Source organism: Monodon monoceros, unplaced genomic scaffold (assembly GCF_005190385.1).
Source record: "Monodon monoceros isolate NGI ecotype Baffin Bay Population unplaced genomic scaffold, NGI_Narwhal_1 Super_Scaffold_12, whole genome shotgun sequence".
Classification (NCBI taxonomy): domain Eukaryota; kingdom Metazoa; phylum Chordata; class Mammalia; order Artiodactyla; family Monodontidae; genus Monodon; species Monodon monoceros.
Genome location: NW_021703768.1, coordinates 18,387,561 through 18,405,114, shown reverse-complemented (window position 1 = coordinate 18,405,114; position 17,554 = coordinate 18,387,561).

Sequence of the window (17,554 nt, the reverse complement as noted above, 5' to 3'; positions counted from 1 at the left end):
ATTTTAAATATTAAGGAAAATTGAGTTTTAGGAAGACTAAATTCAAGCCAGAAATCAGGTTACCTTTTACTCTCTAAATTACATTTCAGTGATCACTAACAAAACAGTGCAATTTCCCACCTACATTATGTTGTTTTTCAATTCTGTTTTTCTACTCATTCTGATTTTTTACCAGAAAAAATTGTGCCTTTCCCACTCATATTCACCTCATTAACTATTATTTATATTTCCAAACAGAGGTCATGGATTATTACTTAAATAATCCTTTTCCAATTGCACAGATAATACAGCGATGCCCTAGAGAAAGACAAATACTATATTATTTCACTTATATGTGGAATCTAAAAAAACAAAACAAATGAACAAACATAACAAATAGAAACAGAGTCACAGACACAGAAAACACGTGGTTGTCACAGGGGAGGGGGCTGGGAGGATGAGACAAAGAGGTGAAGGAGATTAGGAAGTATAAACTTCGAGTTACAAAATGAATGAGTCACAGGTATGAAAGGTATAGTGTGGGAAATAAAGTCAATAATTATGTTATATCTTTGTATGGTGACAGATGGTAACTGGACTTATCATGGTTATTATTTTGAAATGTATAGAAATATTGAATCACTATATTGTGCACCAGGAAAAAAAAGACAGAAATGCCCCTTTTTATGCCTCAGCAACAGCTTATGAATGATCTTCACCATATTATGGTAACATTTGTTCATGAAGCACAGTAAGCACTTCCAAGGTAAGGTTTATCTTTTTCATGTTCTTTAACCCATAGCACTTAGCATTAAATGTCCAACCAAACATAGGCACTTTGAAAATATTTATGGAAGTAAACTGGACAGACATATGTTTGGTCCTCTTTCCAATACATCACCTTATCACACATGCAAAATTACCTCAACATAGGAAATTGCTATGAAATTTATTTTCCCAAAATAGCAGTGAGAAAAATACATTCTGCTTTAATGGATATTTGCCACTGACTGGTTTAAAAACTGAAATTTTTATCACAGTTGCACTAGAATGATGTCATATTCAGATGGGGTTGAAGAAATAAGAAGCCTAAGAAAACTCTGATATGAGAATAATGACCAAAGAAAGAATACTAAAATATCAATAAATATGAAAGAAAATCTTAAATTTTTAAATGTATTCTTGGAAATAATTTAAAGCAAAGATTGATCTGGTCATACTGCATTTTGCTGATGACATTCATACCAAGTAGTAGAATCAAAACTGCTCAGTGGTGTAGAAAAATCTCATAAAGCTACACATTGCATCTTCCTTACATTTGTATCTGAGAATAACTATTGATTTCTTTCTTTTATTTATACTACATCTTTGTCAAATAATAAGGGTGAAGTAGATAGGGACAGAGACAAAGAAATATATAAATACTAATAGTAAGAACTCTATGCACAGTTCTTTAACTGAAAAACTGATTGTTAGAAGAAACAAAACAAAGCACTTACTAATTCTATGCCAGACTTTATGAGTAAGAAACATAAATCATCCAAATAAGATTATATATATATATACACACATAATATGCAAGTCATATGGATATATATGAAATTAAATGGCAGAAGTGAAAGAATATGGAAAAATAGCATCTAAATAAAAACATGACTGAGCTATTGGGAACTACTAATAACATAACCCAAATCTATTCTAAAGGAAATAAGAAAATCAAAACGTATTCCATTTAGAACATTTTCAATGAATGACCTCATTTATGCTTATGCTCTACCTTATCCCTATTCTCACTCTTTGACTTACATGCTTTAAATTTTAATTGATATGTATAAATTACATCATTCTGCATAGTGACTATTTGAGGTGGTAAAGGATGGAAGCTACCTGCTTTTATGAAATGTACAGAATAAACAAATGTATAGACATGTAGATTAGTGGTTGCCTAGGCTACAGAGACTCTAGAAATTGGGGAATGATTGCTAACAGGTATGGAGTTTCCTGAAATGAAGGTAATCTAAAATTAACATAGTGATTGAACAAATTTATAAATATAATAAAACAAATGAACTGTACAACTTTAAATGGGTGAACTGCTTGGTATGTATAAATTATATCTGTATAACTGTATGAAATAGTATGAATTATATTTCAATAAAGCTTTTTTTTAATATACACAATATCCCTATTTCTCTGAGAAATTAAGCATCTGGCTCACATTTTCCTTTTCTTAGCTTTTTGTAAGCCACATTTACATGTATATGACACTCTGATCTTGTAATTCTTTAATCTTATTGAGTACAGTGATTTTAATTTTTCCTGTAATGACCTGGTCAAGACAATAAATAAATTCTTCATCACATCTATGAATGTTACATCTCAAAATTCATATCTTCTGATCTTTTTAAAAAAATGTATCACAATGTTTTGCTTTTTCACTGGGATTGTTTTTCCTTTCTTTCTTTCCTTTTTGAAGTCCCTTTATCTTATTCGTCATAGAGAAGCAGAGGACTGATGCTTACAAAACTATATGATAGAGGATCTTCTATTAATAAGAGAGGAGAATAGAAAGAGGAAGTAGTTAGGGGAGGAGAAGAGAGGATGAGGATGAGACCCAGGAGAATTTAGAGCTTGTGACCCTAGCTTTCTCTGTAAGTGAAAATCCCTTATGAGGAACCAAGAGTGGTAAATATGTTACATATGTTTGAATGGCTTTCCAATTAACGTGGATTAGTTCTTATTTTTCCCGAAATATAACCTGAAGTTAGTGCATGCTAATTAAGGTAGAGAGCTTATTGGACTTATATAATAATTCACAAATGGTTGATGGCATTGACAGATGACTAACAAAGTGTCTAGTCAAGTTCTTCATAAAAAGTAATGGGAAAACTAAAGAGAATTTGGGGAATTTCATGAAGTTTAAGGGAACCAAACAATGAGGTGAAGCACCAGGGACAAATAACAAGAGGGAGCCATTACCACCATGGGGTTAAGGTGCAAGGAAGGGAGACATGTGACAAAAGTTTGGGGAAACAGAATGTAAAAATGGAGCTTCCAAGAGGGGCTGCTGCTAGATTAGAATGCAGCCACTGGCCAAACCTTGCTTAGACAGGGAGGGTGGGGCAAAGGGGAATTATGTAAACTCCCTTGCCCCTTGCATTCTGACCTCTTGCTGGTGCAACTCACTGGCTGATTACAACTTAAAAATACATGGAAAGGGAATCTAGAGAATATGGTTCATAGATGTCAGCCTCTAGGGAAATAGATCGCAGCAGATGAATAGAGAATCTAGGAAGACTTAACAAATGATGAATTAAACATAGTGGCCCCACTCACCCCAGCATATGAAATAGGTAACTCAACATGGAGATGTAGAAACAGTGAAGGAACCAGTTAACTAGAAAAGTCCTGGGGTAAGAATAAGAAAATCACAGAGGGCCATTGCATACAGATGGGTATAGACCTCAAATATTATACATGCATAGAGACATTAAAAAAAAAAAAGGACTGTGCTTCCCTGGTGGTGCAGTGGGTAAGAATCTGCCTGCCAAAGCAGGGGACACAGTTTCGATCCCTGGTCCAGGAAGATTCCACATGCCGCGGAGCAACTAAGCCCGTGCACCACAATAAGTGATCCTGCGCCCTAGCGCCCACAAGCCACAACTACTGAGCCCACGTGTCACAACTACTGAAGCCCACGTGCCTAGAACCCGTGCTCTGCAACGTGAAGCCACCGCAATGAGAAGCCTGCGCAACGAAGAGTAGCCCCTGCTCGCCGCAACTAGAGAAAGCCCGCGTGCAGCAACGAAGACCCAATGCAGCCAAAAATAAATAATTAAAATTAAAATAAAAAAAATAGCACAAGGCAGGACAAATAATGTTTTAATGGGCATGGATCCTGGACACTTAGGGACCAGGCTATAGTATAATCTTAAACCTGAGACTAGTGGAGCACCAAAGAGCAACATGCTGACCCAAGATCACTAAGTAGCTACGTAAGTCTGCAGCCGGATGCTTTCATGAGAATTGGTCTTCATAGACAGTTTGAGCTAAACTTGACTAAATATTCACCCACATAAATGTAAATTAATTGGAGGTCATTTTAAACCAGAAGAATTGTTATATGTTTAAACATATGTTTAAAAATATATATATATGTTTAAAAAAAATATATATATACACACATTGGGTATAAGATGCTACAGAAAACCCGAACGAACTTTTTGGCCAAGCCTATGTATATAAAATGTCTATCCTCCCTCCCTCCCTCCTTTACTTTTTATTCTGTTTTCTTTTTATTATTTGTCTATGCCCTTCCAGGCTTTTAGCTTTCTAAGATCTAACAGTGTTAGGGATGCTAATCCAGAGCAATCTCTTCTTCCAGATATTGGCCTGTATATCTTGCCTTTCAGTGACATCACTTTCTTTAACCTGAAATTCTATCTCCTCAAATATTTTGTGTTAAATAAAAATCTGTGCATCATCTAATTACATGATGTTATAGTGAGAGTCTAGTCACATAGAGGTTATAGGTTAGATGACTTGCTCAAACTCATAAACTGGTAAGTGGCAGAGCAAGAAAAGCCATCTGGCCATGTGCCTGAGAACCAGTCTCATGTCTTTTCCATTAGGTAACCCTTATTTTTTTTACAAGAACATTATGCATAACATTAATATTTTAATTCACTTTCTTAAATTTCTACTTTTAGACATAAAGATGACATCTTCTATTATATGCCATAATTTTCAACCTTGCAATTTAATATATACAGTTGAAAAACATAATTTTTATGTGTGGATATATTACCCCAAATTATTTTATTGTCATCAATATCTCAAGTTCCTTTTTATTTTTAGAGAAAGTCACAATTCGCTGTTAAGTTTCCAGTATATCTAAGAATGTGATATGTGTCTAAATCTTTTTCTGTAACATTAGTGCAGCTGGATGAAATAATGCTTTGTTTCTCAAATAAAATATACAAACTGTATTCTGAAATTAATTTATTGATGGAGGTTGAATTTCTCTCCATAATGAACAGTTTGATTTACTTATTCTTTTATTTGAAACTGGACAGCAATATTTCTGAAAATGTATTCCATAAAAAAATTATCAGATTGCTGGGCTCTAACCAGAGATTTTAATTCAGTAGGTTTGGAGGGAGGCCAGAGAATCTGCCTGTCTCACAAGTTCCCAGGTGGAAGTGATGCTGCTAGTCCAGGCACCTTGTGCTATGAACCAATACTGTGAGGGTAGCCATATATTACATGGTTACTCCTTTAAGTGAAAATGCAGTTGTGCTAATTCTCCTTATTGAATGTTCTAAAGAATACTTTTCATATTGATTCATGCAATAGTAGGAAAATGCTAATTTGAATTGCCCAGATTTTATTATTGAATCAATCTTTTTGTAGATAAATTCATAGCTAAAAGTATAAACATACACAAACTCACATATACACTCACACACGTGTGTGTGTATTCCTTTAAAAAGTATTATATACACCTTCAAGGAATATTTTCCAATGTAATGATATAATGTTAGGCAAACATGAATAAAGACAAATGCATTGGGTATTACACAAAATATTAACTTGATTGTGGCTCCTTAATGTTAGGGACACTGTCTTTGTTTTCCCCTATTATATGTCAACGGTACAGTTCTCTCATTTTTACTGGAAAAATATGTATTTGTTCTTCTAATGGTACCAGTATCTTCTATTTTCCTTTGGAATCAAATCGTTCCTCACTATAAACAGACAGGTTGGGATAATTAATTAAATTTTTATACTCCCCAGACCAAGTGGGGGAGAAAAGATTTTTTATTCAGTAGTTGACTTTATTTTCTCAGGGCAGGTTTAGGCTCACAAAAAAAACTGAGGAATGTACGGTGATTTCCTATATACCCCCTTTCCCTGCACATGCATGGCCTCCACTGTTATCAGCATCCCCCACCAGTGGTACATTCCTTACAGTTGGTGAACCTACACTGGTAACATCGTATTCACCCAAAGTCCATAGTTTACATTACAATTCACTCTTGGTGTATTATAGTATATTTTATGTGTTTGGACAAATGTATAATGACATATCAATAATTATGGTATTGTAGGGAGTATTTTCACTGCCTTAAAAATCCTCTATGCTCTGCCTATTCATTCTCATCATTGAATCCCTGGCAACCCCTGATCTTTTTATTGTTTTGATAGTTTTGCCTTTTCCTGAATAAGATATGGTTGGAATCATACAGTATGTAACCTTTTAGGATTGGCTTCTTCACTTAGTAATATGCATTTACATTTCCTCTATGTCTTTTTATTCATAAAAACCTTTTAAAAGCTCATTTCTTTTAGTGCTGGATAATATTCCAATGATTATATAAATGGAATCATACAATATTTCCCTTTTGTGTCTGTGTTATTTCACTAAGCATAATATCTTTAAGGCTCATTTACATGTAGCATATATTAGACTTTAATTCATTTTTAAGGCTGAATAATATTCCATTGTACTTTTTGTTTGTTTTTAATTTATTTATTTTTACTTTATTTATTTATTTTTGGCTGTGTTGGGTCTTCATTGCTGCACGCAGGCTTTCTCTAGTTGCGACGAGCGGAGGCTATTCTTCGTTGTGGTGCAGAGGCTTCTCACTGCGGTGGCTTCTCTTGTTACGGAGCACGGGCTCTAGGCACGCAGGCTCAGTAGTTGTGGCTCACAGGCTCTAGAGAGCAGGCTCAGTAGTTGTGGCACATAGGCTTACTTGCTCTGTGGGATGTGGGATCTTCCCGGACGAGGGCTTGAACCCGGGTCCCCTGAATTGGCAGGTGGATTCTTAACCACTGTGCCATGAGGGAAGCCCTCCATTGTACTTTTATACTAACTTTTGTTTAGCCACTCATCCACCAACAGCCATTTGGTTTTTTCTACATTTGGCAATCGTGAATACAGTAAGTCCCCTACATATGAAAATGTTCCATTCATAGAGTGCGTTTGTGAGTCCAATTTGTTCATAAGTCCAACAAAGTTAGCCTAGGTACCCAACTAACACAATTGGCTATATAGTACTGTACTGTAGTAAGTTTATAATACTTTTCACATAAATAATACATAAAAAACAAACAAACACAAAAAATAAACATTTTTAGCCTTACAGTCCAGTACCTTGAAAAGGACAGTAGTGCAGTACAACAGCTGGCATCCAGGGGCTGGCATCGAGTGAACAGGCAAGAAGAGTTACTGACTGGAGGAGGGAGAGGAGGTGGGAGGTGGCAGAGCTGAAGGATCGTCAGCAATAGGAGATGGAGGGCAAGCTGCAATTTCACTCACGCCTGATGTTGATGGTACAGATTCTGGTTCCCTGCTGGATTCAATTCTATTTACCCTTTTCAGAAAATGATCCAATGATGTCTGGGTAGTAGCTCTTTTTTTCTCGTCACAGATGACACAGTAGTACTGGATTGCATTCTGAACGGCTGTTGCAATCTTCATGTACCGCTCTACATCCGGGTCCAGTGCTTCAAAAACTGACAGTGCCTCCTCAAATAAAGAAAATCCCCTTGCCATTTCCTGTGTCATGAATGTCTTCGGCTCTTCAGCAGTACTAGCTTCATCACTGCTGCTTTTATGCTTGCTTCTGGACATCCTGGGCTTGAAATAAAGGTACTGTACTACTGTACTCTATACAGTCCTGTACAGTAAAGTACACAAAAGCACAGCCACTACTAGAGGATGCACACACGTGACAATGTACACCAGACACATGAACTAACTTACTTGATTGGACACAAGAACGCATGTTTGCCCTTTGAAATTTCAAAACTTGAAGGTTTGTATGTGGGGGACTTACTGCAATATTGCTATGAACATTGTTTTACAGATATCTCTTTGAATTCCTATTTTTAATTATTTTTGGGTACATACCTTGAAATGAGATTGTCCTTTTAAATTTTCTAATATGTTCACCTCAAGTCACAAATTTCATGAAGTAGATAATCAAAATAAATTAGAATAAATCTAATCTTGAATGACTTTTTTCTTTCTTTGATTTTTTAAAAGAAATATTAATCATATAATAGTTCTGAAGCCTATGTTGCTACTAGGTGACAAGAACTTCCCCCAAAATACATAGAATTTTGTTATATATATTGTTTCTCCTTGAACTGCATGGGAAATTTAGTTAAGCAGATTTAACTATTAAAGTTCTTACTTCTTTCGAGTTTGAACATATTTTCTTTATTAAAAAAACATGACATTTAATGAAAGTTAATGGATGAATTTGTCCATGTAAAATACTAATAATGCACAAAGATTTTAAAACTCTGGCAACATATGATATTTCAGCTTGCCTATTTTCATAAAATGTGTCTATTGCATATAAAACACTATATTGGCTATTGTGAAAGAAATAAAGTGGTTCAATTGCAGACAAACTCTTGAGAAACTACAAGAAAAGCAGACTGTGAACATTTCCTTTTCAAGTTATTTTTATTGAAGTTCTTTTCTTTTCTTTTATTATATACAGGCAAATGGAAGATTCTTTTTTCCTACAAAGAATATGTAAGATTTCTATATCTGGTAACGGTGGATCAGATCACCGAGACCAATTCTACTGAAGACAATTAAGAAACCTGGACAATATAGATATTCTTAAAATTGCTTGTAGCCCTCAAAGAGCTAACAAAATTGCTCAGAATGTGTAGGCCATCTTCCCAGGGAAGAAAACAACATATATTCTGAGATGAGTCTAGCATTTAGAACTATTTTTCCCCAGTGTACATTTGCCTTTTATGAAAGAGGCAGCAGACAACCTGAGATGTGCCTTTATGAGCCTCACAGGAATATGAGAACAAAATTTGGAGCCCAGACTTGTTCATGCAGGGGATATCTGCTAATCACCACTCCCCAAACCTTTATTTTGTGACCCTGAAAGAGTCTGGCACAAATTTTCCAAAAACTAGATTTGAATTACTTTAACTCTTGAAATTAAAATATCATGACCTTGGTTTATTAATGGCCTGAGATGCCTGGAATAAGCAAATACATTATATCAGAAGGAAAATAACATCTTATTAGTATTCAATACTTGGAAACATGTTTTAAATGCACTTTCCACACCCTTTCTAAGTGACTGGGCCTATGAGGAGAAATAAAATTTTGAATAACAACCAGCAAGACTAACGGTTAATAGAGATAGACCTGTAGGGGTTTCAGATACTGGAGTTATAAAGGAGGTAAAATATGAAATGAAGATTTTGTTAGGTGTCTGAAACATAAAAGAGCACAGCAATATCTTAAAAATGAATTATTTGATATTAATAACAAAATAAAAAATTCTTATCTTGAAATAGAGGTGTTATGGAAACAAAATCTGAGTGACAGTTTGAGAGCAATCCGGCACCAACGGGAATCCTAAAGTCAGACTTAGCAAAGATAAAATGTCATAGCGACAAGTTTAAACAACAGGGAGGAATGAAGGGCAATGGAAATGAAAACCATGTCAGTAAATTTAAATTAATTATGGCTGCCTAACAGTATTCTGTGGAAATTAAAGTATTTAGTATTGAAATACAGAATGACAATGACATATTAATTTAATAGGGTGAACTAAGTATAAATTTTTCATGGCCCTTGCATCATTCTGGAAAAAAAGGGAATGTACTAACTAGCACTGGGCTTGACAAATTGGAAATACATGTTTAATAATAAAAAGAATAAACAAATAGTTGTAAAAAGGTATGTAACTTGCAGGCCAATAGAGGAGACATGATATACTAACTATTCATAACTTATAAACTATAGAAACAGGAGAAATATTTGCTCTATCAATTTATATATACTCATGCATTACAAAATTAAGAAAGATGAAAATTTAGAAGTATAGCTGCTTTTCACAGAACAAACTAATCAAATAACTAGCCAACTCACTTTTATATCCTACTTTAAACTGCTTTAGAAAACACAAAGTTATTATCTTTACTAGATATAAATTGTTTAGTCAAAACTAGGTGATTATATTCCATATTTTTCACACATATATTGGTTACATGATATTTAATATAGCACACACATTTCCACATAAAATAAAGTATATGCAATATGTTAGATATTTATATCATATATATTGATATAATCAATATCAATTGATTAATTATATAAATTATCTATACATAATAGTCTCTCTTTGCTGAGAAAAACTGTCCACCAAAATAACTGCAGGACACCCAGAATTCCAAACAAATTTGTTTCTTTTAATTTTGCTAGGAACTGGAATAAAAACTATCAAGGAATCAGTGTGATGTTTGATATTAAAAAACTTGAAATTGCTTGTTCTATTTGTACAAAATAAATGTTGACTCATTGATTAATATAGACTTTTCATTAATTGGTGTAATAAAAGATGAAACTGAAGCACTAGAGTAATAAAGCAATTGCTATAAAGTAATTTTCAGAATATAGTGGATAATTTTCTCTTTTAGGACACTTTGACCCAAGCTGCGGTTTGTGCCATTTTATCTAGCATTTGAGAGACCAGCATTTTTGATTCTTACTTTATGTATTTGGTTGCATATTTTATCTGTTCTCCATGCCAGAAATCAGTACTCCATATATCCAAATATCACATTATCAAGAAGTTGAAGGAATAAATAGGACTTTCTCGTGTCTCACTGAAAGCCTAGTATCTCCGCTTCCTTGACTAAATATTTTAATCTTCAACAGTGTAATTAACAAAGCAAACTATGAGTTATAGCTGCCAGGATAAAGTGCTCAAATTCTGGACAATCACAATCCAGCCCCCACCTCCATTTCTTTATATATATTGCTCTGACCAAGGTCAACAGTGTCCTATATGCGTCTAAATTCAATGGCACTTTTGGGTTCCTACATTATCTGAATTTTCAGCAATAATCAACAATACTTACAACTTCTTGCATATCAAAACATTCTCATTCCTGTGTCTTTGACAACCTAAGTAACAGTTTTTCTCTCTGGATGACAAAGATGTTTGTCTCTGAATGAATTCTTTCTCTAACCCCAATGCTTGAGACGGTGTCCAGACGTCTACACAGTACCATCAATCAATCAATCAATTCATACATGCATACATGTATATAGTAGTTTCTGAAAGAATGAAGGAATGAATAAATGAATTTAAGTAACTTTTTGACATCTACATTTGGATAGATGGCAAATATCTTTCAGTGTTAGTCCAAAAATATCTAGTGGTCATACTTTGTAAACCATGACTTGTCATTTCTAGAATTCTACCATTTGGTGCCACAATACACTCAACTCTTAATAAAGGAACCAAAGAGTCATCTTTTAGCCCTCTCCATCCTTCATGCTTACATACTTATCCACCTCCATGAAATATTGTATATTCAACTTAATGTACATTATTTTTTCAATTTTAATTTTAGTATAGTTAGGTTCCTATTGTAGTTAGAACATTTAACATGATGTCTACCCTTTTAGCACTTTAAATGCACAATACAGTATGGTTAACTATAGGCTTAATGTTGTTCAGCAGACTCTGAGAACTTACTCATCCTGGACAACAGAAACTTTATACTCATTGAATAGCTATTCCCCATTTCCCCCTCTTAGCCCCCAGCAACCACCTTTCTAGTCTCAGCTTCTATGAGTTTGAGTATTTTAGATACGTCATATAAATGGAATCATAACGTATTTGTCCTTTTGTGACTGACTTATTTCACTTAGCATAATGTCCTCTAGGTTCATTCACGTTGTCACATATTGCAGGATTTCCCTCTTTTTTAAGGGTGAATTATACACTAATGTATGTATCTACTACACTTTCTTTCTTCATTCATCTGTCAATGGACCCTTGTGTTGTTTCCATATCTTGGCTATTGTGAATAGTGCTACAGTGAACATGGCAATGCAGATGTCTTGAGATTCTGATTTCAATACTTTTGAATAAATACTGAGAAGTGGGATTGCTAGATCTTGTTGTAGTTCTCTTTTTTCTTTTTAAGTAAACTCCACACTGCATTCCATAAGGGCTGTATTATTTTATATTCCCACCAACAATGCACAAGGATTCTAATTTTTCCTAACAGTTTTTTGTTTTTTTTTAAATAATGGCCATCCTAACATGTGTGAGGTGATATCTCATGGTGGTTTGATTTGCATTTCCCTGATGATTATTACTGAGGTTGAGCATCTTTTAATCTGATGGCAATTTGGAAGTTTTCCTGGAAAATATCTTTTCTAGTCCTTTGGCCATTTTTTATTCAAGTTTGTGATATACAGTTTTTTGCTACTGAGTTGTAGGAGTTCCTTTTATATTTTGAATATTTACTCATTGTCAGATATACAGTATGCAAATATGTTCTCCCTTTTTGTAGGTTTTTTCACTGTGTTCATTGGTCTCTTTGCTGTACAGAAGCTTTATAGCTTGATGCATTCCCACTGGTTTATTTTTACTTTGGTTGCCTAACATTATTTAATGTTTTAACATGTATATGCTGTATGTGTTTTCTTTACCTATGTACTGTATTTGCAATTTATATATCCTTTAAAGTAAAATAAAATGGCTTCTGTTTTGTTTTAGAGTAAGAAATCCAATCTAGACAATTCTACAGTTCTAGAAAAAGATAAAGCAAAACAGAGTCATGGAGGGCAGTGCTTAGAATATGCCCTTTGTTTTATAACTAATCATCAATATTTTACACACATACTTCATTATTTACACAAGCACACCAAGAACATTTTTTAATAGGGCATGCTATGTTGACTTAATAATTTATGCAACAGGACTTATCATGCATCAGATACACTTGTTAAAAACACTGGGGATACTGCACTGAACCAGGAAGATGTGCTCTTTATCATCAAAGTGCTTTTCTAGACATGATGAACAATAAGATACATAATGGATGCTGCTGTCGAATTTTCACCAAAAACTCCCATTGGATTACCTTATCTGTCATGTTATCCTTAAAGCAGACTTGAAATTATGTGGGGCAATAGTGACAACTTAGATATGGTTCCAATTCATTATGTGATATGAACTATCATTGCTGCCACAGGGCTTTATATGGAACACAGAAGTCATTTTGTGAAGGACTCAATTATCTCTGCATGATATGGTCCCAAATAATTAACATGCCCTCTAACCAAGGAATCTTGATCCTTTTCCATGAGAAAATTAGATGCTTTTGCCAGGGCATGCTGCCTACAATGTATTTTATATGCTTTTAGTTTTTTATGGCTAGCTTCCACATTGCCAGGCAAGACTTCTAGCCGATACTTTCAAGTGAAAAGTTCCCTAATCAGCTTCATGTAGTGAAGCCAAAATTTTCACAACTTTTTCTGGCATAACAATGTGTTTGCTCCACAAAACAAACCCATTTAGTAAAATTCTGACTAAAGATGATATGTGAATAGCTTAAAGACACTGGGCAGTTTTTCTCCCGACATATCCCTAAAAACACAGCTTGAGACCAAGAACTCATCTTTATTATTTTCGCTTAGTCATCAAAGTTTATAATTCTGAAAAATGGATTAGACAGTTTCTGAATCAACGTTTTTCCCTTTGTCAGCACCAATATAAAAGTTTATTAATTTTTTGAACTTTTGATAAAGAGCTGAAAGTGTCACAAATCATAAGAAGATGTATTCTCCCTTTAACATATCTGGAGGACGATTACACTGTTGGTTCAGTCACTCAACAATCACATCCATGTTATTCTTTTGACCCATTCCTCAGAAAATACTGGCTTCAAACCTTCACTTTAGTGTATATAGTAGTAATGAAGGGCAGAGTATAAAGATAATTGCTTTCAAATATTTGCCTTGGTAAGTATTTTTTTCAATAGCTAATAAAGCTGATTTCTCCTCATTAGTAGCACTGAATTATAAATACACCATTAGACTAACCACTGTAAATGTAGAATGGGATTATTATTACTGGCTTCAGCTAATCATGATACATCCCCAAGGACTCTCGTAGGGCTTTATTTCTCTAAGATCTAAGATTAAGGTCTAGGTGTCTCTTGTCTTTCCGGAGTAAAATGGAATTCCACTGCCCTGGAACAAAGTGAGATCAAGTGAGGATAATACATTCTGAACAGTGTCTTCCACACCCATAAAATATAGGAACTGCTAAAGCTCTGGACATTTCTCCAGGTTTAGGAAAAGTAAGAGTGATTATAACCTCCAGGACTACTGAGGATGTGCTATACTTAAGAGCATAACTTTTTTTCTATAAATAGGTTTAGAATTAGTATAAAGGTTAAATGTAAACATAAAAATAGTTGTGGAAATTTCTAATTCTTAAGATTAGCAACTTATACCCTTTCCCAATTCAGCACACTTTTGTTTAGATATTACATATTTTAAAAGTAGTAAACAGAAGGCTTCTACATTTGTACCTCAGCACACTATAATAACATTAGGCAAGGTATTATTCTGAAGATACCAATTGTAGATACTGACCGTATCTACAAAATACCTCCTCAGCAAAATGCAAATATGGCTTTGATTAAATACTGGGGACTGTAACCTAGCCAATATGGCACATATAGTTAACCATCACAACCAGCTAGTGTTATCCTAACTTATAGCATCATTTTGGTCTTGTGCCTCTCACAAGATACACACACACACACACACACGTTTCAGTTCCTCGAATGTGTTAGGCTCTTTTCTGCATTAGGACCTAATATATGGTTCACTTTATTTGTAATGGTTTTCTTCCTAACTCTTTACCTAATTCCCATTCAACTCATTTCTTCTTAAGTGTTACTTACTCAGAAAAATTTCTCTAACTCTCCATTTAATTATTTTTATCAAGAACATTTTAATTATGTAGTTATATATACATATATATATATATGTTTATGTGTTTAATGCTTAATTTTACAACTACTCTGGAGGCTGAATGAGAACATGAAACACTTCTCTTAATGTGCCTTACATTCATTATCCCATTTAATTCTTATACTTAACTGGGAGATATCCTTTTTTGAGTAAAGTGGCTGGCTGTCTAGGGTTACATAGCACAACCAGTTGACGTGCTTCTTGAGGGCAAGGGGAATACAAAACGGACAGTAGAAAATGTAGTTATAAATATCAGTTATAACCATATGACCAGCTGCAGAAATGAGGAGTGTAACTGTCATGAGTATTTCTTCCTTATTCTATTACTAGTATATTTGTTTGTATATATTAAGCAAATATCTTTGTTCTCTTTCATCTCTTTTCCCCTTATCATGTAACATAAGATGTATTGACTTCATATCATAATATTTAAATATTGTTAGTATGCTTTTGGTTGTGTGCAGGATAGTTTTACCATGTTAGGCAAAGTATGACTGTATTGTTGTCTTTATTTGGTGATTAAATACGGTTTAAAAATGCATATGGGTGACAACTGGACAATGGGTGAATTAATGAACATTAATTTTTTTTTTTTTTTTTTTGAGGTACGCGGGCCTCTCACTGTTGTGGCCTCTCCCATTGCGGAGCACAGGCTCAGGACGCGCAGGCTCAGCGGGCATGGCTCACGGGCCCAGCCGCTCCGCGGCATGTGGGATCTTCCTGGACCGGGGCACGAACCCGTGTCCCCTGAACCGGCAGGCGGACTCTCAACCACTGCGCCACCAGGAAAGCCCATGATCATTAATTTGATGTATCAACTTGAGTTGCTGCCCAGATATTTGGTCAAACATTATTCTGGATGTTTTTGTAAGGCTATTTTTGGATGGAATTAACATTTAATCAGAGAAATCAAGTAAAGTAAATTACCCTGCATAATGTAGGTGAGCATCATCCAATCAGTTGAGGGCCTGAGTAGAACAAAAAACCTGATCTCCATCAAGCAAAAGGAAATTCTAATGGCTTTCAGACGTGAACTGCAACATCAGCTCTCCTGGGTCTCCAGCCTGCTGGCCTACCTTGAGGTTTTGGATCTTGCCAGCTGATCCACTTCCTTAAAATCTACCTATCTGTCTATCTGTCTTTAATTATTATTTATTTTTTCCTGGAGAACCCTGACTGATGGAGACTTTTTATACAGAATTTTGTAAAACAGTGGAAATTGCATATATGATCAGATGTATATATCACTGCATTTATTAGGAGGATGGCTCAATGGTCTATTCAGATACTCAAAGTGGTTTGTGATCTAATGAAGTCTAAGAACTTTGCTAGGGAGCCTCTCTGTCGCAATCTATTAATTATATCAGTAAACTGTGAACGCAAGTAGAGCTATGGACTGAATTGATATAGAATGCACAATCTCTAATATATGATTTATTTAACTGAAACACTGGCTATAACTATATAGTAATTTTTCAAGGCCAATGTATAGCCTTTCTTTATTGTAATTTTTTTTTTTGCGATACACGGGCCTCTCACTGTTGTGGCCTCTCCCGTTGCGGAGCACAGGCTCCAGACGCGCAGGCTCAGCGGGCATGGCTCACGGGCCCAGCCGCTCCGCGGCATGTGGGATCTTCCCGGACTGGGGCACGAACCCGTGTCCCTTGCATTGGCAAGCGGGCTCCCAACCACTGAGCCACTAGGGAAGCCCCCTCTTTATTGTAATTTTAAAAGCACATGAGACCTGTACATCCTTCAGTCACAGTCTACTCTCGATTCTCAATTTCCAGAGAGGAAATGCCTAGAAAAGAATTAATTCACATACTCATATAGTTCTATTCATTACTCAAGTATGAAAAATAATTTTTATGCATAGGGTATTTGGAAGCTAGAATTATGGAAAAAATGTCTAAATCTGTACAGTTAGCGTGTGAGTGGATAGAATACACCTTAAAGGCACATTATAACATTTATCCACAAAAGATAAGTATACTGGTAAATCACCAATGTTCATTTTTATATTTCCAGAAATTTGAAATACAAAGTCCATGGATATTCATTACAGTCTTGAAGAAAGGAAGAAATAAAAGAAACAGATAAATTTTATTGCTGTATAACTATTTTACATATCTTGTGCCTAAAATAACTCTAAAAAGTAACTACACAAGTCCATTCTCTAGTAGGTCTGTGTCTTTATTCCCGTCTTACCCCTAGGTTCTTCATGACATTTTTTTTTTTTTTTCTTAAGATATGGGGAGGGGGAAGGGTAAGCTGTGACAAAGTGAGAGAGTGGCATGGACATATAAACACTACCAAATGTAAAATAGATAGCTAGTGGGAAGCAGCCGCATAGCACAGGGAGATCAGCTCGGTGCTTTGTGACCACCTAGACGGGTGGGATAGGGAGGGTGGGAGGGAGGGAGACGCAAAAGGGAAGAGATATGGGAACATATGTATAACTGATTCACTTTGTTATAAAGCAGAAACTAACACACCATTGTAAAGCAATTATACTCCAATAAAGATGTTAAAAAAAAAAAAAAGTAACTACACATCTAAAATGGCTCACACATTTAGCAATGTCATAGCTGGAAAATGGTTCTCCTATCAGGTCTTTCATAATATTTCCCAAGGCAATGCCTCACATGTACTGCAGCCTAAGCCCTGTGGTTTAGGGTTTTGCCTCCTCTTGATCTGAACCACTTCATCCCCATCACGTGCGGAAAATAAATT